This window comes from Balaenoptera acutorostrata, chromosome 17 (assembly GCF_949987535.1).
Source record: "Balaenoptera acutorostrata chromosome 17, mBalAcu1.1, whole genome shotgun sequence".
Classification (NCBI taxonomy): Eukaryota; Metazoa; Chordata; class Mammalia; order Artiodactyla; family Balaenopteridae; genus Balaenoptera; species Balaenoptera acutorostrata.
In genome coordinates, this window is record NC_080080.1 from 72,716,768 (window position 1) to 72,735,607 (window position 18,840).

Consider the following 18,840-nt stretch of genomic DNA (forward strand, 5'->3'; position numbering starts at 1 on the left):
ACCTTTATTCCAAGTGTCTCCTGACTCCACCTCATGTCCAGAGGCACTTGAGAAGCAGAATGCCACTTCCTCCTGAATCCCTCTCTCAGGAAGCAGCATCTGTTTCACTGAGGCAGCTTAGCTGGATCTAGGGAATCATTTTTAATATTTTTTCCTTCATCCTCTCAAGCCATGAACACATCCTGCAGCTTCTATGCTTCTAGCATCTTGAGTATCTGCCAACTTTCAACCCCCATCCCCTAGTCCACACCAGTGGTTATGCTTTTAGTTTAAAATCCCATCATTTTTGGTCTGGATTCTTGAACTAACTGCTATGCCCGTCAAGTCACTTTTGGATCCATTTACCACATACCTTCAGAGATCTCCTTAGGATCATCCTGCTTAAGGATCTTGCTTATAAAAAAAAGAATTAGTCAAAAATCCCTGCTGAATTAGTTTCCTGAGGCTGTGTGACAAATTACTACAAATTTAGCGACTTAAACCAGCAGACCTTTATTCTCTCAGTGTTGTCAAGTCTGAAAGTCAAGTGTCAGCAAGGCACTGCTTTCTCCAGTGGCTCTAGGGCAGAATCCTCCCTTGCCTCCTCCAGCTTTTGGTGGCTCCAGATGCTTGCTTTGTGGCTGGATCACTCTAATCTCTGCCCCTACAGTTACACAGCCTTCTCTTCTGTCTCTCAAATTTTCTGTGTGGGGCTTCCCTGTTAGTTCAGTGGTTAAGAATCCGCCTGCCAACGCAGGGGACACAGGTTCTAGCCCTGGTCTGGGAAGATCCCACATGCCGCAGAGCAACTAAGCCCGTGCGCCACAACTACTGAGCCTGCGCTCTAGAGCCCGCGAACCACAACTACTGAGCCCACGTGCCACAACTACTGAAGCCCGTGCACCTACAGCCCGTGCTCCACAAGAGAAGCCACCGCAATGCGAAGCCCGCACACCGCAACGAAGAGTAGCCCCTGCTCACCGCAACTAGAGAAAGCCTGCGCGCAGCAACGAAGACCCAACGCAGCCAATAAATAAATTAATTAAATAAATTTTTTAAAAAAAGAAAAAGAGCCCTCTTTTTCCTCCCTAGGTCTGTGATTACAAAGTAACTCCTTCACCATAATAGAATTGGACTGGTTTTCAATTTGCCAGCTTTGCACAGTAGGGTGACTGGAAGCAAGCAATTAAAAAAAAATGTTGCCTTTTGCGGTTGATGATTTTTCAGTTTGCGTCATGCTTCACGTGTCTGTGTATGCGAGCACTGTGGCACTGTGGACCCGAAAAGGAAAAAATACAAGTGCACATGGAGCATCTTAGAAGTACTGTGCTGGCCAGTGTTGGTATCTCTTGGTGACTGAGGCTTAATTTTGAGAGCATGAGTCCTGCCAGAGCATTGCTTGCTGGAAGGTCCCTGGAGTCTGAGTGGGCCCCAGGAGCATGCTGGGTTGGGGGAAATTTTCCCCCATCCCCCTTGAGTTCTTTTAGCTGGTCTACTAGTTACATTTACACAAGACAGACTAACAAGAGAATAAAACAGTTTAATTTGTACACATGGAGGTCTCATAAAAATGGGACCCCAGAAGTGACCAAAGCAGACTGTTTCTATAACAGTTTTAGACAAAGAAAAATTATTTGTGAAGTTAACAAAACAAAAGGGCTTGTGCTTGTGGTAGCAGACTAATGAAAAAGTATCAGAAGTTGTTTATACAGCTTTCTTAGCCTTGAATTCCCTAACCCTGATAAGGATGCCTTCTATCCTCCCTGTATAGGAAGGATACCTTCACACAGGAGATTTATTTCCCACTTTTAGGGGGAAAGAGGGGAATCAGAGTGGGCTTTTTTTAATATCATATTTTTTGTCACCAGCTATTTCTCAAGTCACTTTAATTCAAAATAATTAAGCCATTAAGGCATATTTGGGGCAGCCTGCTTTGGGCCCCAACATGCACCATTTCCTTATAACTACTGTGTAAAATTCTTTCCTAGACCTGTTTTCAAATGGGAAACCAAATAGTTGCAGTTCTGCAATCAACTCAGACCTCCTTCTCCATTTTGATTGGGGATATTTCAAGAAAGGACTTATTTTCTGCTTGATAAATAAGAATACTGCACATTCACCATTTGAAGAAAGAATATAAACAGAAATTCTCATCACGTTTCGGAAGTGGTGACTGTAAAACAAGGCATGAAAACTGGTAGAATTTTCTTGATAGATAACAACCACAAAAGAGCTCTCCTAAAGTGTAGGTATTACTTGTTTAACAAGAGCAAAGGTCTTCTCTTGTGGTGGGTAGGAGAATCCCTTCTGTGAGGGACCATATCCTGTCCCCAGTCTTTGAGAAATCCTCTCTGGGGCAGTGGATGAGGCTCTGGGCCTCTGTGAATGGATGTCTGCACCTTCTAACAGAATGGAATGATTTGGAACCTGTGAAGGAGATGGAAAGGGGAGAGGGGCTGAGTTCTCTGGGCACAGTGTAACCTCCTCCCCAAAATACCCCAAATATCTAATAAAAAATTCAAACCTGCTGATCATAAGTAAGTGCTTTAACCGAACTGGGCAAGGACCCAGTTTTGAATACAGTAGAGTCAAAATAGAGCCAACCCATGGTGACAGGTTGGCAGTTGATCTCAGGGTTACACAAATAAATTCATTCACTTATACCTCACACTTCTTTTTATAATAAGATTTGGGATGCCTTGTAATAAAGGACATGAATAAAATAAAATTGTGAAATAAAAAAGGAACCTAAACCATGAGAAGAGAAAATTCATAATCAGAAATGTAAAAATCTCATTAGTGTTCCAAGAAAGGTAGATGTGTGCCTAATTCCAAAGGATGGTGCCTTCACCAAGGTGTAACCCAAAGTGATTTTAATAGGAATATTCCTTTCAACTGACCTGAATGAAAGTTGAAGAAAAGAAGGAAGGATAACTCAGGAAAGGCATGTCCGCAGAGGGGAAACAAATATGGTCTAAGTTCATAGCTTTCTGGTGATCTGATCTGATCTACTTCAAAAATTAGTAACGGGATTTCAAAAATCAGTTATAAGGTATGCATACCTTTGTCTCTGGCCCATTTTTCAATCTTCTTAATTTTTTGTTTATGGTTTGTTTTCCTTATTTTACTGTCTCTAATGTATTCAGTAATTGTTTTTGAAGTTTTCTATTTTTAAAAAAATGGCAGTGGGAAGATTGCATGACACGTAGAAACAGCCTGATTCTAGGTTTCATTTTTGGTCCAAATTTAGTACTTACTGGATGCATATTCTTGCCAGATCATTCAACCCTCTGAGCTTAAGTTTTATTGGCTTTCATTAGGAACAGTATGAATGTCTGGTTTATTTCCTTATTAAATATTGCATAAATGTCTAATTTGTAAGTGTTAAGAAATAAGCCAGTGTTCCCTTCTGTATCCACTTTCCTTTCCATAGGCAAAGACGACGTCAGGAATGTGTTTGAGTACAAAAAGGATTAAAGTAAGATTCGTGACTATCTTAAAGAGGACCCTAATTTGATGAATATCCTGGAAATTTATGAGTATTAGGAGTCCCCCAGACCTTACACTGAACCAGTCTGAGGAGAAGAGGAAGGCAGTGAGAAAGGGACTAAACCAGACAGCATCAGAAATGTAGGAGGAAAAAAGTAAAAGCAATGAAGGAAAGTCAGACGCATGGGTAGAGGATCATTTGAGTTGGATGTCAATTTGTTTATTATTTCAAACTACACATGTCTGTTGAGGTTCTGTAGTACGGGTTAGTCCTGGATGTGTCAGAGACACACAAGCATTGATTGAGGTCAGGAACTGCTGTTATGTCAATTCATATTAAAGCTTAGAGTTTTCTACCTGTACATGATGTGGTATTTGAATAAACAAAGGGATCAGTTCATGCCCCTTGGAGAATCATTAACAAGACCCGCTGTAATATCAAGACCCGCTGAACTCTGTAATGGTTTCCTTTGCTGTACTGATGACATCAGTCTTGGACCACAGTAAGGATTCTCCCAGCCTAGTGTAAGCTCATACACTACCTTCATCTTCCTCAGCCTCCAAGTCCTCTCTCCTGAGTTTCTTCAAATTTGAGGTTTATAATGCCAGCATTCACTGTTCCAGCAACCTCTCTTCTGCAGCTACAGGAAAGCCATCTATGATTTCTGATGGACACAATTCCCTAGGCTTTTGAAATATTTGCCAATAACACTTTTCTACAAATTCGCATGCCAACACATAAAAGATGGAATTGAAAGCAACTCTGCTTTACTCCTCTTGCGGTAAGACAAAAAAATAGAATAGGGCGCCAGGAAGTTGCATAAAACTGACTATATTGTTATAGAACAAAAATCTGAAGCAATTTACGAGACACTCAGTAGAGCAAACCCATTGCAGTACATGCAGAGTAGAGCCTACCAGTAATTTGATACTGGAAGAAAATACGTGTAACAATGATGGAAGAACAGATAGATGGGATTGTGGGTCAGAGGATGAGACCATTAGCGACATTTGAAGGCTCAGTAGACAGAGCTGGCAGTTGATTACATCACAAGATACATCCACCCAAATAGTTTACACGGAGTTCATCCAGATTCTTTTCATATATATTTGAATTGGTAGCAGTGTATTTTCTCTTTTCACAAGCTCGTAGACTTTCAGATTACTGAAGTATAATTTTGCACACTGAAGACAAATTTCTTAAACTGAAAAATGCTCTGGATACTCAGAAACAGTTTACCTTCTTCCACAGGGTTTAACAGATCTAAATTGGCCCCGTATGAAATGCTGGATAAGTTTATTTTATTTAGTTGCATTAACTTTCGATGAAAACTGGGCTTTCAATTTCAGGTGCAGCCGTGTGTGAATTAAATGAGTGTTATGTATGTCACACCACCTTCACATTTAACGTTCATGCTTTAGTCACAAGTTTACTGTCTCCTTTTGACTCAGAATCAGGTTTTTGTGCATCCCACGTGAGCAGCTGAGAGTGCATTGATGCATTTCAGCGGCAACCAGGAAAACAACTGAATCGAGAAAGAGAAAAAGAAAGAAACACCCATTGATTTCCACCCATGGTAATTATAAGATCTTTCTTACTTTGTACAATTCCTGTGAAAGTTAATCATCCTTTCACAATAACCAAAGTATTAATCTTTTTAACACGTTAATGATGTTTGGGCCGTATTTTAAGAAAGTCAATAAAGTGTTGTGAAATCATTTCAACATTTCCTTGGAAGCCTGTAGTTTTTTTTTCTTTAATGCCTCCTCTAATTCTGGACTGGCTAACTACCTCACTGTGGAATTTCCACCTCTTTTGCCTTTGCTGGATTTAGTCGGTACCAGCCAGACCTCTAATGTTATTTTAATGTTGGGAAGGGGGGGCTTGGTTTAATTCAAATATATTTTCATTTTAAAGTTATAATGACTAAGTACACCTGCTCACTTAAAAATTAGCACCTAGTTAGGCAGTTTTCAATAGCCTAATCATCTTTTGATTGTACTTGTATCATAGGCATTTCACCTGCTCTTCATCTAAACTTAAATGTTTCCTGTTTACACGTGTGAAAACACTGAAAGATGATAATATTTAGAAAACAAAGAAAACTGAAACTTACATTCAAATACATTATTTATATAATTATCCTGTAATTAAAATAATTATAGTTTGTGAAAAACTAGAGGTGTTTTTTTCTTTAATTTTCATTTAGATTTCTCATGGGATAAGCTGTGAACATGGAAAAAGCACACACACACAGACACACTCACAAGTTATCAATGATGCTATCTGTGCAAGAAATAAAATGTTACCTCCAGATTTAGGGATTTGAAATCTGTTTTTTTTTTTTTTTTTTTTTTTTTCTTTCCTAAAACAAATATACCAGGGAAGCCGTTCAGTGAGTTAATCCTATAGAAGGGATTACCTAGATTGAACTTTGGCAAATCTTTAATCCTCTATAGTTTCAACAGTGACAATAAGAAAAAACTCCCAGTTATACCTTGCTGAGCTACACACTGGTGCCCGGGAGAGTTGGTCGTGTCATACAAACGATGAGTCTCCAGTGTCTCCTGTGAGGCTGGGACAATGTCAGAGAAGGCCATGAGACACAAGTGTGTTTGAGGGTGTGCAGAGGAAATGCAGAATTTTCAAAGAAGCCCCAACAAGCACTCACAGTGGGATTTCTGTTATCTTCAATGGAAAGACATATCAGTCAGCTTTTGGCTACACAGTGCCATCCGCATTACTGCTTTTTATACGATTTCAAAGTGGACAGCACAGTTTGTGTCCAGTTTTTCATTCTAAATATCCTATTCAATAGTTATTCTTCTTTTCTGTACCTTGAAACCTATTTTTTTTTAACCACAGTGAGATCACATCACAAGTTGAGAACATTAGCTTGAAAGTGAGCTCATACATCTGCCTCTTAGACCATCTTCAGAGGCTCCTTTAAAGAAACACTTGGAACTGAATCACAAAAGTTTTATTTTCTCTACGTTTTTGATCAAGTTTTGGGGGAAGAAGTGAAAAGTACTCAGAATATCTTCCTGCAGTTTCCACAGAGAAATTCTGTATTCTCGTATGTACCCCCATAACACTTTCCAAATACTTGGCTTCAAGTCTGCATGTAAGGACTCAGGTTGTCACATTTATTGGTTTAAGACTAGATCATCACCTTTGAAATTCAAGGGAAAATAGACGATGAAAAAACAACTCTGCATCTTTGATCCTTACACTTTCAGGATACATTAGTGACAATACCTCAGTGACACCCAACCCCTGGAAAACATTGCCCATTGGGCACCCGATGCCTGAAGCAGCAGCCTCTGCTGTCACTCGTTCCTCAGTGTCTTGACTTCAACCATCCTGAAATACCAAGAACGAGAGAGGAGGAGAAATAAAGCACCAGCATTCCCAAACATAAACATTTTCTCAGGTCATGACCAAGGCCTTCAAGTCATGTAGAGATGAACATTCTTTGCCACCGTATCAAACTAGTGGTAAATAAGGCAGGAACCTGAACATCAAGATCTCCTCCCGGCAGAGCATCTTCCATCTTGGATCTTGCCTGGAAGTTATCCCCTGACACACACACCACTCACACCACCAACTTAGACCACTCTGATTCCTTTTCAGGTTAAAATACTGAACTCTCATTACCTGAAAATGACCTTCTGTAAAAATGACCTTTAGCAGGAACCATTAGTATTATAATCAGCAGGAAAATGACAAGAGTGTTGAAGAGATGCAAAACTGTGTCATGGGGAAAAATGAGTACAAGAGACTGGAAATGTTTTTTAGCCTGGACAAGAGTAAATTCAGATACTGAAGATGCTGATGGAGTCAGCAGTATTCTCTGCTTTTGTGAACAGCCTTTTTAGGGAGACAGGATAGCACATGATGTTTGATGCATTCAGTCTAACAGTTAGTTGGTATCATCTTGGCAAAGAAAAAAATTCAGTAGATTTGAAAATTCCTTTCCCAAGAGTACAGGTGCCATATATTCTCTGTCGGGAAGGAGAAAACTATGAGGAAGTATGGTGACTACACATTACCAACGGAAATGATATTCTGGATAGCTATCCTTGGAAGAGAAAATATAATATAAGATATATTGTTTTCTATAATTCAGAATGAAAAATTAGAAAGTAGCTATTTTGTTTTGGCAGTGGATGTGTGTTCATTCATTTATTCATACAAAAATATATGGGGTGACGATGTATCAGACACTGTTAATGTCCTGGGAATATAATTGGGAACAAAACAGACAAGTCCCCGCCTTCAAGGAACTTACATTCTCAAAAAGATACATTTGCGAAGTGATGAAGAGAGAGATTTTACAGGTTTCATGCTGTTTAGATTATATCACAGAGATACTGCTTACCAAATTCATGCCTCAGAAAATTTAAGGAAAATGAATTTTTCTAAAAGTTTAATTTTATGTCATGATATATCCTGTACTGACACACACTTGGCTTCCTCCATAATATAAGGAAAGAAATGTAATGAAAAATCAAGGAAGCATAAACTACAACTAGACATGGCATGGTCAGAAAATATCTGTCTATACATTTAGTGAGATCAGTCTTGGTAGCCAATCTCTTACAATTTCCATGAAAACAGAAACTGTGTCAGCCTGACCCTCCAATCTAGCTAGCTTCAGGGGCTAGGACACTACCTAGAACAGAATTGGTGATCAATAAATATTTGTTAAATAAATAAATGGGTGGATGGATGTTTTATGGAAAACATAAAATTAAAGTAAAAGAACACCTAATCTTCTAGTTCTAAACAGAGGATTAGTCAAGGAAGAAAACTATTTTCTGCCTTTCCCTCAAATAATAAATGCAAAGGAGAACTCGTCTGCTTAAATAGTGTTCATGACAATAATATCTTGAAAGTAGCAGATGTAGAATGGTATCTAGTCAATTCAGTGAGGACCTAAGGCTAATGTTGAAAGGAGAAAAGGCCATAAATGTTGTCAAATATGAGGCAAGTTCCCAAACTATGTAGAAGGAAGGCATGCATGTCAGTCTTGGGGTAGCAACAGTTGAATTTTGGTGACCAGTGCAAGACTGGAGAGAACCTAGGAGTAATTTGGGGGGAAAGTCTGAATGGAAAATAGAAGCAATAGTGCTTGTGAACTTAAGGGTGAGAACGGGCTTCAGATGCAGGGGATGGGCTCTGCTGTGGGTCCCACGAGAGAAGCTAAGAGTAAATATTGGGCGTCTGTCTGGGGCTTAGCTTCCTCTCCACTGTGTTCCCACCCCGCCTGTCCAAGAGCATTCCTTTTATCTAACCTTCCCTGAGGTCTTCGCTGCAGAATATGTCTACCTCAGTACTTGATGTTTGTGGGTTGCTGGCTTCCCTTGAGTCAGGAGACAGATGGGCCCCGGGGCAAACGGTTTGAGTTCATTCCCTGTGGACTGATACTCCGAGACGGGAATAACAGGACAATTGAGAGAGGAGGCTGGGCCCTGCCAGATAGAAGATAAGAGACCACATATTTCTCATTCTCCAAGTCAGGAGAGCTCCCTGACTACACATGTGCGGAAAGGCTCCTTGGAGGCCGAAAGGGAAGTGATGCTAACTGATGCTCGCTACCCATAGGCCTCTTCGGTGGCATCCACCTTGGCTAAGAGATGCACGCGCACACATGGGAAGATCCTGAGATGCACGCGCACACATGGGAAGATCCTGAGATGCACGCACACACATGGGAAGATCCTGAGATGCACGCGCACACATGGGAAGATCCTGAGATGCACGCGCACACATGGGAAGATCCTGAGATGCACGCGCACACATGGGAAGATCCTGAGATGCACGCGCATACATGGGAAGATCCTGAGATACACCAAATACGGACTCTGAACCAGGCAAATCAAAATGATTGGTTAAAGGAAACATGGAAGAAATGCCCCATATAAGTGATTTAAACTGCCACAAGGGCTCGACTCTCTCTGAGCCCGCCATTGTGTCTATCCACACATACTGTACTCTTTTCTCCTAATAAATACTTTAGTTGTTTCACTACTTTCCGTCTTTGTGGGAATTCTTTTTCTGCAAAGCTGTAGGGCCAGGGCCTTGTCACTGCCACTTGTCTAGTGGCTGGGATTTGGTGCTGTCACCGCTGAGACCCGACCTCAATCATTGGCCACGAACCGAAACCCTGCTTCAAGCCGCTGCAGGCCGAGGCCGCCCAAGATCACCCTGCAGCTGGGGAATGAAGCCACTGTCTGAAATCCCTTTTTTTAAAAAATAGTTACCATTTATTGGGCACTTGGTATGTGTCACTGTGTGAGATGCTTTACATACATTGCTTCACCTAATCAGCACAACAGGTAAGAGTTATTATTCCTATTTTACAGATGAGAAAACTAATTCTCAGAGAAGTTAAGTAAGTTGTCCAAGGTCACACAGGTAGAAAGTAGAGAAGCCAGGATACAAACTCAGGTCCACTTGACTCTGAAGTCTGTGCTTTTTGTCCTCCAATAGCTCGGCTCCACCTTGGGGTCACTCTGCTGGGGCACACTGATACCTACGGACTCTATACCTTTTCCCCCAAATGTATGAACAGATTAATGTTCAGCAAGGAACAAAAAAATAAAATACTGGCTAAGGACAGAGCAATGTATTCCCTAAACGAAATTCTGTCTTAGCCCTTGAAAAGAACCAGAGGAAGAAGATGAGGTTTTCCTTTCCTAGGCTTTCAGAAACTCCACATTCCCTGGACAAGATGAGGGAGCCTGGACCACTTTCTCTTTCCACATTTCATTTACTTGAAAAGGCTTGATTTTACATGGGACTTAGCCTGGCAACCCTACTAAAAAAAAAAAAATCTAAATGAATGTCTAAATTTAAAATCTACTTCCTCTTCCCTGATGGCTTCTGCCTAACAGAAGTCAGTGCTGGTAAATTCTTTCTGCTACCTGAAATTGACATCTTCATCTTGATTCACACATATGTATGCATATTAATTTACCCATTTTTTGCCATTTTGGGATTGCACCTAGCACACAGAGTCTTGAATCTTCCCTCCTTAGGGGTCTGGATGTGATGACGATTCTGGGTGGTGAGCCCATTCATCAAGGAGCACACATATCAGCATCAGTCCCGTGCAGTGTGTAGGCATTTTTTAATTAGCTTTTTCAGCTCAGAAAGAACCAATTAGGGGTGTGCACTAAAACAACAATCATCCTGAAGACAACAAATATTTTATCATGTTTCTTCCAGGATGGCTTTGAATAGAAATTTTGCACTTTTTTATTTCTTGATTTTAGATAGCCCAGAACCGTCTCACGTTTCCATTCACACTATATATATATATATATATATATATATATATATATATAAATTTCTCTGTTTCTCACACAGGCTCCTCTTTGTCTGCTTATTTTCTATCTCTGATAGCTAAATATTTCTTATATCTCCATGTTTGGCTGAGCCACTTAGAAGTCAGCCCCACTGTCTACTGAATCAACATGACAACAATTCATCACCAAATATTCATCAAACACTTACTAAACTGTCAATAGCACTAGACAGCTATGGGAAAAATAAAGAGATGCAAAGTAAAAGTAAAATACAAAGCTTCTGTCTAATAAGGAAGTTACTGTCAGTAGTTCATGGGCTGTGTGTTCCAATTACAAAAAAATTACATATGTAATTGGTAATATTAAACTGCTTTTTTAACCTAACAAATTAAAATTTTGTATGGTTCAAAGTAATAGGTCCACATATATAACAATTGTAAGTTTTTGTTTCAATATGGAAAATTTGAGAGTAGGATAGCATGAAGCATTACTTTTAGGTAAAAAAAAAAAAAAGAATGAAATACGAATGGAAAATTTCTGCTTAAATGAGAAATCACATCATTTCAAAAGAAGTTAACTTTTAAGGTGGACAAACATTTTACATCTCAAATTTTCACCTGCTATCCTATTTTATCCCATGCAATCAAATGACTCAAATCAAAAACTACTTAACTACAGCTACTGGGCTTCAGAAATGGAACAATTAGGACAAATTGATGAGTCCAAGTACCACCACAGGTCCATGGATATTAATGGATAGTTTTAGAAGTTCCTGTTATATTCAGTAAATGGATATTATAAATTGAAGGAATTCTACCAAACATTTATCAACAATGTCCAAATAGTTGATTTTTGTTATAAATTAAATGATACTAACTATTCAAGGATGGTAACATCTATTTCTGTTCGTGGTGTTTATACCATATTAACAAGCAACTTCCTAAACATTTCTCCCTCATGTTTACTCCTGCTATTGGGTCACAATTTCCTGGCCTGAGGCCAACAGATTATTTTACTGGGCTTCCACATTTTAAAGTTGATGGCCCATCTGTTTTCTTGTTTTAAAGAGCTATTTGTCTGATTAAACCCGTTGTTAAACAAAACAACTCAGTATGGCAACTCCGAATGGCAGTTATGTCATATTGCAATTTACACCTTTAGAAAGGGATTTAGGAGAACAATATTGTTTTGACACATTCCTTTCACTTTTAAGTCTTCATTCAGATTTACGGCTCTGCTCCTTTGTTTTAATCTTGACAATCTGGAGGAGTTTCAAACAGAAAAGAAAAAAAAAATAATGTTCATTTTGTTGTTTTAAAAAGATAAGATATTATTACCAAGAAGTTGGAAAGGACCTAAGGGACTGTTTTATAGTAATCAAGGTACAGAGTTAGGGCCTTTGTCCAAAAGTACACAGGCAGAGGCCTGAAAAGTCAAGATCCCCCGACCCACAGACCTGTCCTTTCTTTGTCCATAACTCCATGTTGAAGGCATTATCCTAGTTTCAGTGACACTCAGCTAACCTGTTCAGAAACAAGTTGCAAGGCTCACAGATTCTGCTACTTCACTTTTAAAAATTCTTTATTTGATCAAAGTATTTTAGTATTGGTGTTTAGGAGTCTCATAAAAGACTGCACTCTTTTACGGTTTTCTCAACATATTAATGCTAGTAAGATATTACAGATTATGATGAAATTAATTCTATATGTCATGTCTTTAGTCATTCCACGCTGAATTTGAAGGATACCTAAATGGCATATGGGGAAAGACCTTCCATAACTGATGTTCCATCAAAATTAGTTAATTTTTTTCTCCACAAGAAACTTGTAGAAAGTTCTTCCTCTGTACATCATTGAAGCAGAGTAAATGTTAGGTACCTTCCGGCCTAAAGGTAGGAAAATGGAATAGTTGATTTCTGGAAGCGCTAACCACCTTGTATTTATAGAACTACGCTTGTCCCAAAAGAATGCTTGTGTTGGGAAATGTTTCTTGGTTTATGGAGGTTGAATTCTAGCTTACTTCAGCTTAGTCCAATAAGCAGCTACTTCACGTAGAGAGCAGGATTAGACACCAAAGAAACACATAATTAACTTCAGTTTTCTGCTGGTCCTTTAACATGCATTGAACTTTCGCAATTTCACATGATTGTCCTCTCTACTCCTTCCACTGAGAAGCCTTCCCTCATGTTACCTATCTTAAAATTCTACTCAGTTTTCAAGGTAAACCTTGAATGTCACTCTTCCAATGAAGTTTTACCTAATATTTGTCACTTCCTAAACTAAACTCATCTTTGTCTCAATTCACCTCTATTTTTATTATACTTCTATCATCATATACCAAATATTATCTTTTATTAAAATTATTTGTGTGCATATATTTCCATAAATAGACTTGAAGTAGCTCGAGGACAAAAAATATACTCACTCAACTTTTGTTTCCTTATAGTGCCTAATACAACGTCCTGCATAGAAGATAATTGCAATAAATACTAGTTAAATAAATAAATGTTCATAATTATCTAGTCAAATAACTAAGTCCAGAGAATTCTAATGTTTCCCAGTTGTCAATATCCCTAAAAATAGTTATTTGTTCTCTCATCTGTAGGGATGGATAAAACTCCCTGTTACTTTTAACTTTTATTTATGCCTCAATATCCTCATTAAAAAACAGTACGTAGTGTACTGCAGAAGTTCAAAAATCACCAAACTTCAGGAAGAAAACAATTTCTCAGGAAGAAATTAGCTGATTCTTTATAAACAGGAAGGAAATATATGATACTTTTGAACACTCTAGGAAAAGTGGAATATCCAGTTAAAAGATTTTATTCTATGAGTGCCTTTAGTTTTAGCAGATGCATGTCCTAAAACTGGAAATATTTTATTCACCAATATTTACTGGATTGGTCACAGTTGTCAAGCATCACCTTTATATAGCAGGGTTATAGCCATTGTAAAATAATTCAGGGAGTAAACTGTACTCAGAAATTACTTCCCAGAAAAAGTCACAAAATTCTTTTGCAGCATGATAGCAACTTTTTTCCCTTCCTTTATCAAACCTTATAATGTTGTCTCCCTTCAGTAGTTCAAAGCTACCTTCCATAAATTCACGCATATCTGTCAACTGTATTCATTTATAAAAACTGCTTAACTTTGTTAAGCACTGAAAAAGAAATACTTTCACCTCTTCATTTAAAAGAGAACTGTACAGAATGTAGTTTCAATTTTCAAATTTAGGCATATTCATGAAACAGAATAGTCAGTAATTTTAATTGGCTTTAAATTTGCAAGGTACTTAACCTGTCATTGTTTATCAGCTCTGAAGATGTTACCAATTTATTGAGTGCTTATTTTGAATCAGGCTACCCAATTTCACGAGTGTGATGGTAGAACAAAAATAATACTGATCCTTTCACCTCTAAAATGCTCACCTTTTTACATGTAATACTGAGAACTGCATGTTTTCTTTTTTTTTTCAGATTATCATAGCCTTTAAATTCTTTACTACATTCCTTTGCTAGCAGATACGAATGGTTGGTTTCTCAGAAATATTCTGTTGTCCTGTAGTAGCCTCAGTCTTCTACATTTTGGCTTAACTTGCATCAGTGCTACAGTGAAGTTTTCCCCTCAGTGGAAAGTCTCTTTGTCTTTTTCTCTGTGAACTTCCAGGGTCTAGCAGAAATTCAAGTATATATGAGAGAGAAATGACTGACTGCCTTCTAGAAGGCATGTATTCAGCAGGATACCTCTAGACTACAATCATACACACTTTTAAGCTACTGGAGAAGCAAAATGGCTCTCAATAAATGGCTCTGATCCCCTCTATGTTTTTTCTTGGGTCTGCCTTGCTGTTACTGTACCTGAATAGAATTATCTGCCCCTAAAATGAAGAGATGAAGAGCTATCCTGTGGGTGATGCACCTATGGTGCAGCGCAGAGATAACCTTACAACCTATTAAACCTGAAGTTACTTTGTGTCCAGCCTGATTTGAAGAGATATTTTAATCTCTACCATCATCCCCAGTGACAAGCCCATTGCCTGGAAATTAATAGTAACAGTAATAATAATAATAATAATAAAATTCATTGAGTTCTCTTATATGTTCTGTACACTGTTAATAAATCAAATGTTCTTCAAAATAATTCTATAAGCTGGATGCCATTATTATTGACATTTTACAGATGAGGAAACTGCAACATAACAAGTTGGGGAGAAAAACTTTAAACAAATCATTATCCATATATAATACATATAAATAAATTATACAAATACATGTATAATTATGTATAAATTTATGACTATATATGTAAAATACATATATATGTAAAATTACAATTGTGATAGTGCTACCAAGAAAGTATAAGATGTGATGTAAAGGTATAACAGGGATTTGGGATCAGGACAGTCTTCCCCAAGGAATGTTGAACAAGAGTAAATTAGGAGAAAAATGGGTGTAAAAAGGCAAATATGAATACAACATTGTCTCTATTCTCAAGGTTCATTTGGATTAGTCAGGAGATATACAGTAGAGAATTAACACACGTGACTTAAACATTCTAATAGAAGTATATAGAGGAGACTATGTATGCAGAGTGAGAAAACAATTGGTTACTTAATACCTCTGGGCTTTAGTTATCATACATGCAATATGAATGGGCTTGGAGTGACCATTAAGGTTCCTTCCATTTCCAACAATCTGTTCCATAATCTCTTGTGATCGTCCCAACTCTCCCATGAAATAGGGAGAGGATCATCCTTCCTGTTTTCAGTATGAATGCAGAGGTATAATGAAGGCCAAGAACTTGCTCAAAGACACTGGGCAATTTCATGGTGGGGTGGAGTCAAAAATTCACCCCATATGTCTTCTCATAGATTTCTGTTTTCTAAATATTACACTATTGCCTGTTTTAATCAACAATTAATTTTTGAAAAGGAGATGCAGTATTTTTGTCTTGCACACATTTAAGAACACTTCTTACAATAAAAAGTTAGACAAATTAATAGGGTTTCTTTTAGTCAAATACCTCAAAATATTTACCACTACAACAGGTAAATAGGAATTGGGTAGTTTTTTGGTTTTGTTTTGTGTTTTTTTGGTTCCAGATGAGGTCATTTCATCTTCCTATGATCAGAAATTCACAAAAAGCAAACACGCATGAGTGGAAGAAAATCATCCTTCATCATCTTGATAGTCACAAAACCCACGGGTTAGTAGATGGAGAATCCCTTCTATGTCTATTTCCTGGCAAACCAAAAAAATTTTCTTTTATTCTGGCAAGTCTACTGAATACATGAGCTGTAGAGTCACTGGCAGGGTGTGGCTCTTGCTCCGTTCATAGCCTCCCTCCTTCCTTTCCATACGTTCCATGGTATTTCCCACAGCAAGTAGAAACATCTGTGAATTATCTAAGGATTTAAAAAGCACTGTGCCAGGATAGAAAGCCCAGAGATAAACCCACGCACATATGGTCACCTTATCTTTGATAAAGGAGGCAAGAATATACATTGGAGAAAAGACAGCCTCTTCATTATGTGCTGCTGGAAAAAATGGACAGCTACATGTAAAAGAATGAAATTAGAACACTCCCTAACACCATACACAAAAATAAACTCAAAATGGATTAAAGACCTAAATGTAAGGTCAGATACTGTAAAACTCTTAGAGGAAAACATAGGCAGAACACTCTAGGACATAAATCACAGCAAGATCCTTTTTGACCCACCTCCTAGAGAAATGGAAATAAAAACAAAAATAAACAAATGGGACCTAATGAAACTTAAAAGCTTTTGCACAGCAAAGGAAACCATAAGCAAGACAAAAAGACAACCCTCAGAATGGGAGAAAATATTTGCAAACAGAGCAACTGACAAAGGATTAATCTCCAAAATATATAAGCAGCTCATGCAGCTCAATATCAAAAAAACAAACAACCCAATCCATAAATGGGCAGATGACCTAAATAGACATTTTCCCAAAGAAGATATACAGATTGCCAACAAACACATGAAAGGATGCTCAACATCACTAATCATTAGAGAAATGCAAATCAAAACTACAATGAGATATCACCTCACATCGGTCAGAATGGCCATCATCAAAAAGTTTACAAACAATAAATGCTGGAGAGGGTGTGGAGAAAAGGGAACCCTCTTGCACTGTTGGTGGGAATGTAAATTGATACAGTCACTATGGAGACCAGTATGGAGGTTCCTTAAAAAACTAAAAATAGAACTACCATACGACCCAGCAATCCCACTACTGGGCATATACCCTGAGAAAACCATAATTCAAAAAGAGTCATGTACCACCATGTTCACTGCAGCTCTATTTACAATAGCCAGGACATGGAAGCAACCTAAGTGTCCATCAACAGATGAATGGATAAAGAAGATGTGGCACATATATACAATGGAATATTACTCAGCCATAAAAAGAAATGAAATTGAGTTATTTGTAGTGAGGTGGATGGAGTTAGAGTCTGTCATACAGAGTGAAGTAAGTCAGAAAGAGAAAAACAAATACCGTATGCTAACAAATATATATGGAATCTAAAAAAAAAAATGGTTCTGATGAACCTAGGGGCAGGACAGGAATAAAGATGCAGACGTAGAGAATGGACTTGAGGACATGGGGAAGGGGAAGGGTAAGCTGGGACGAAGTGAGAGAGTGGCATGGACATATATACACTACCAAATGTAAAATAGATAGCTAGTGGGAAGCAGCCGCATAGCACAGGGAGATCAGCTCGGTGCTTTGTGACCACCTAGAGGGGTGGGATAGGGAGGGTGGGAAGGAGACGCAAGAGGGAGGGGATATGGGGATATATGTATATGTATAGCTGATTCACTTAGTTATACAGCAGAAACTAACACAACATTGTAAAGCAATTATACTCCAATAAAGATGTTATAAAAAAAAAAGCATTGTGCACAATATTATTTTTCAAGAAGAAAGGATATGTTTCTGAGTAATCCCTGGTAGCGCATTGGAGCAGCCCATAAAAAGCCCTGTAAAAGTTAACAGAATTTGTGTTAATATTTACTATATGCCATTTGAGTATATACCATGGAATTAATTAAGCTCAAGACTATCTGAGACTAGTAGAGATAAAATTTCAAGACATAAATAGCCGAAAATATGTTCAAAAGAAAAGATATTATAAACATGAAATTTGAACAATAATAAAAAAGTAAATGCCTTCACATATCATAAAATATTTTTATTAAAGATTTATCTCTTCAAATCGAAATCACAATTGCTACTACATAAATGTTTTATTTGGTAAAACATTCAATAGAAAATTATTTTGCTTCTTTACATTTACAATGGCTTTTTTTTTTTTTTTTTTTTTAAGCCATGCCACGCAGCTTGTGGGATCTCAGTTCCCCAACCAGGGATTGAGACTGGGCCCTCGTCAGTGAAAGCACAGAGTCCTGACCACTGGACCGAAAGGGAATTTCCAAACTTTTTTTTAAATTACATCAAACATTTTATTTTTGAAGCATAAAAAGTTTATTTTTTTATTTAATTCTTTGCCACACGAATAAACTTTTAGCTACTGTATCATTTTCCTTATTTCTATAAAATAAATTACAAATTATTCAGAGGGAATAATCTAAATATTAAACATTCAGGAATACAAAAAACTTAACAGTTACATAGAACCTTCATCTTCTAATTCTCTTATGAGAATTAAGTGCATCATCAACATTTCCACCCTGAGAAGTCATCCTATTTTCTACCATAAACTGCATAGAAAACATCTTAGATTACTGTTTATTCTAGTCAGAGAGGTTTTGGCTATGAGAAACAGACCAATTTCAAATTAGTTCAAGAAAATGGTGAGTGCATGCGTGTGTGTGTGTGTGTGTGTGTGTGTGTGTGTGTGTGTGGTGGGAATGCGGGAGATAGGAAAGGGTTGTCAAAGAGTCAGAGTTTGGACAGCATCCAAGAATAGTAAATGCAGTACAAATGGGTCTCATGAGAATTGGAAAGCTACCAGAAACCCAGGTCATATTCTCTTTTACTTACAGGCTATGTGAGCCCTTGATTTTGCTTCT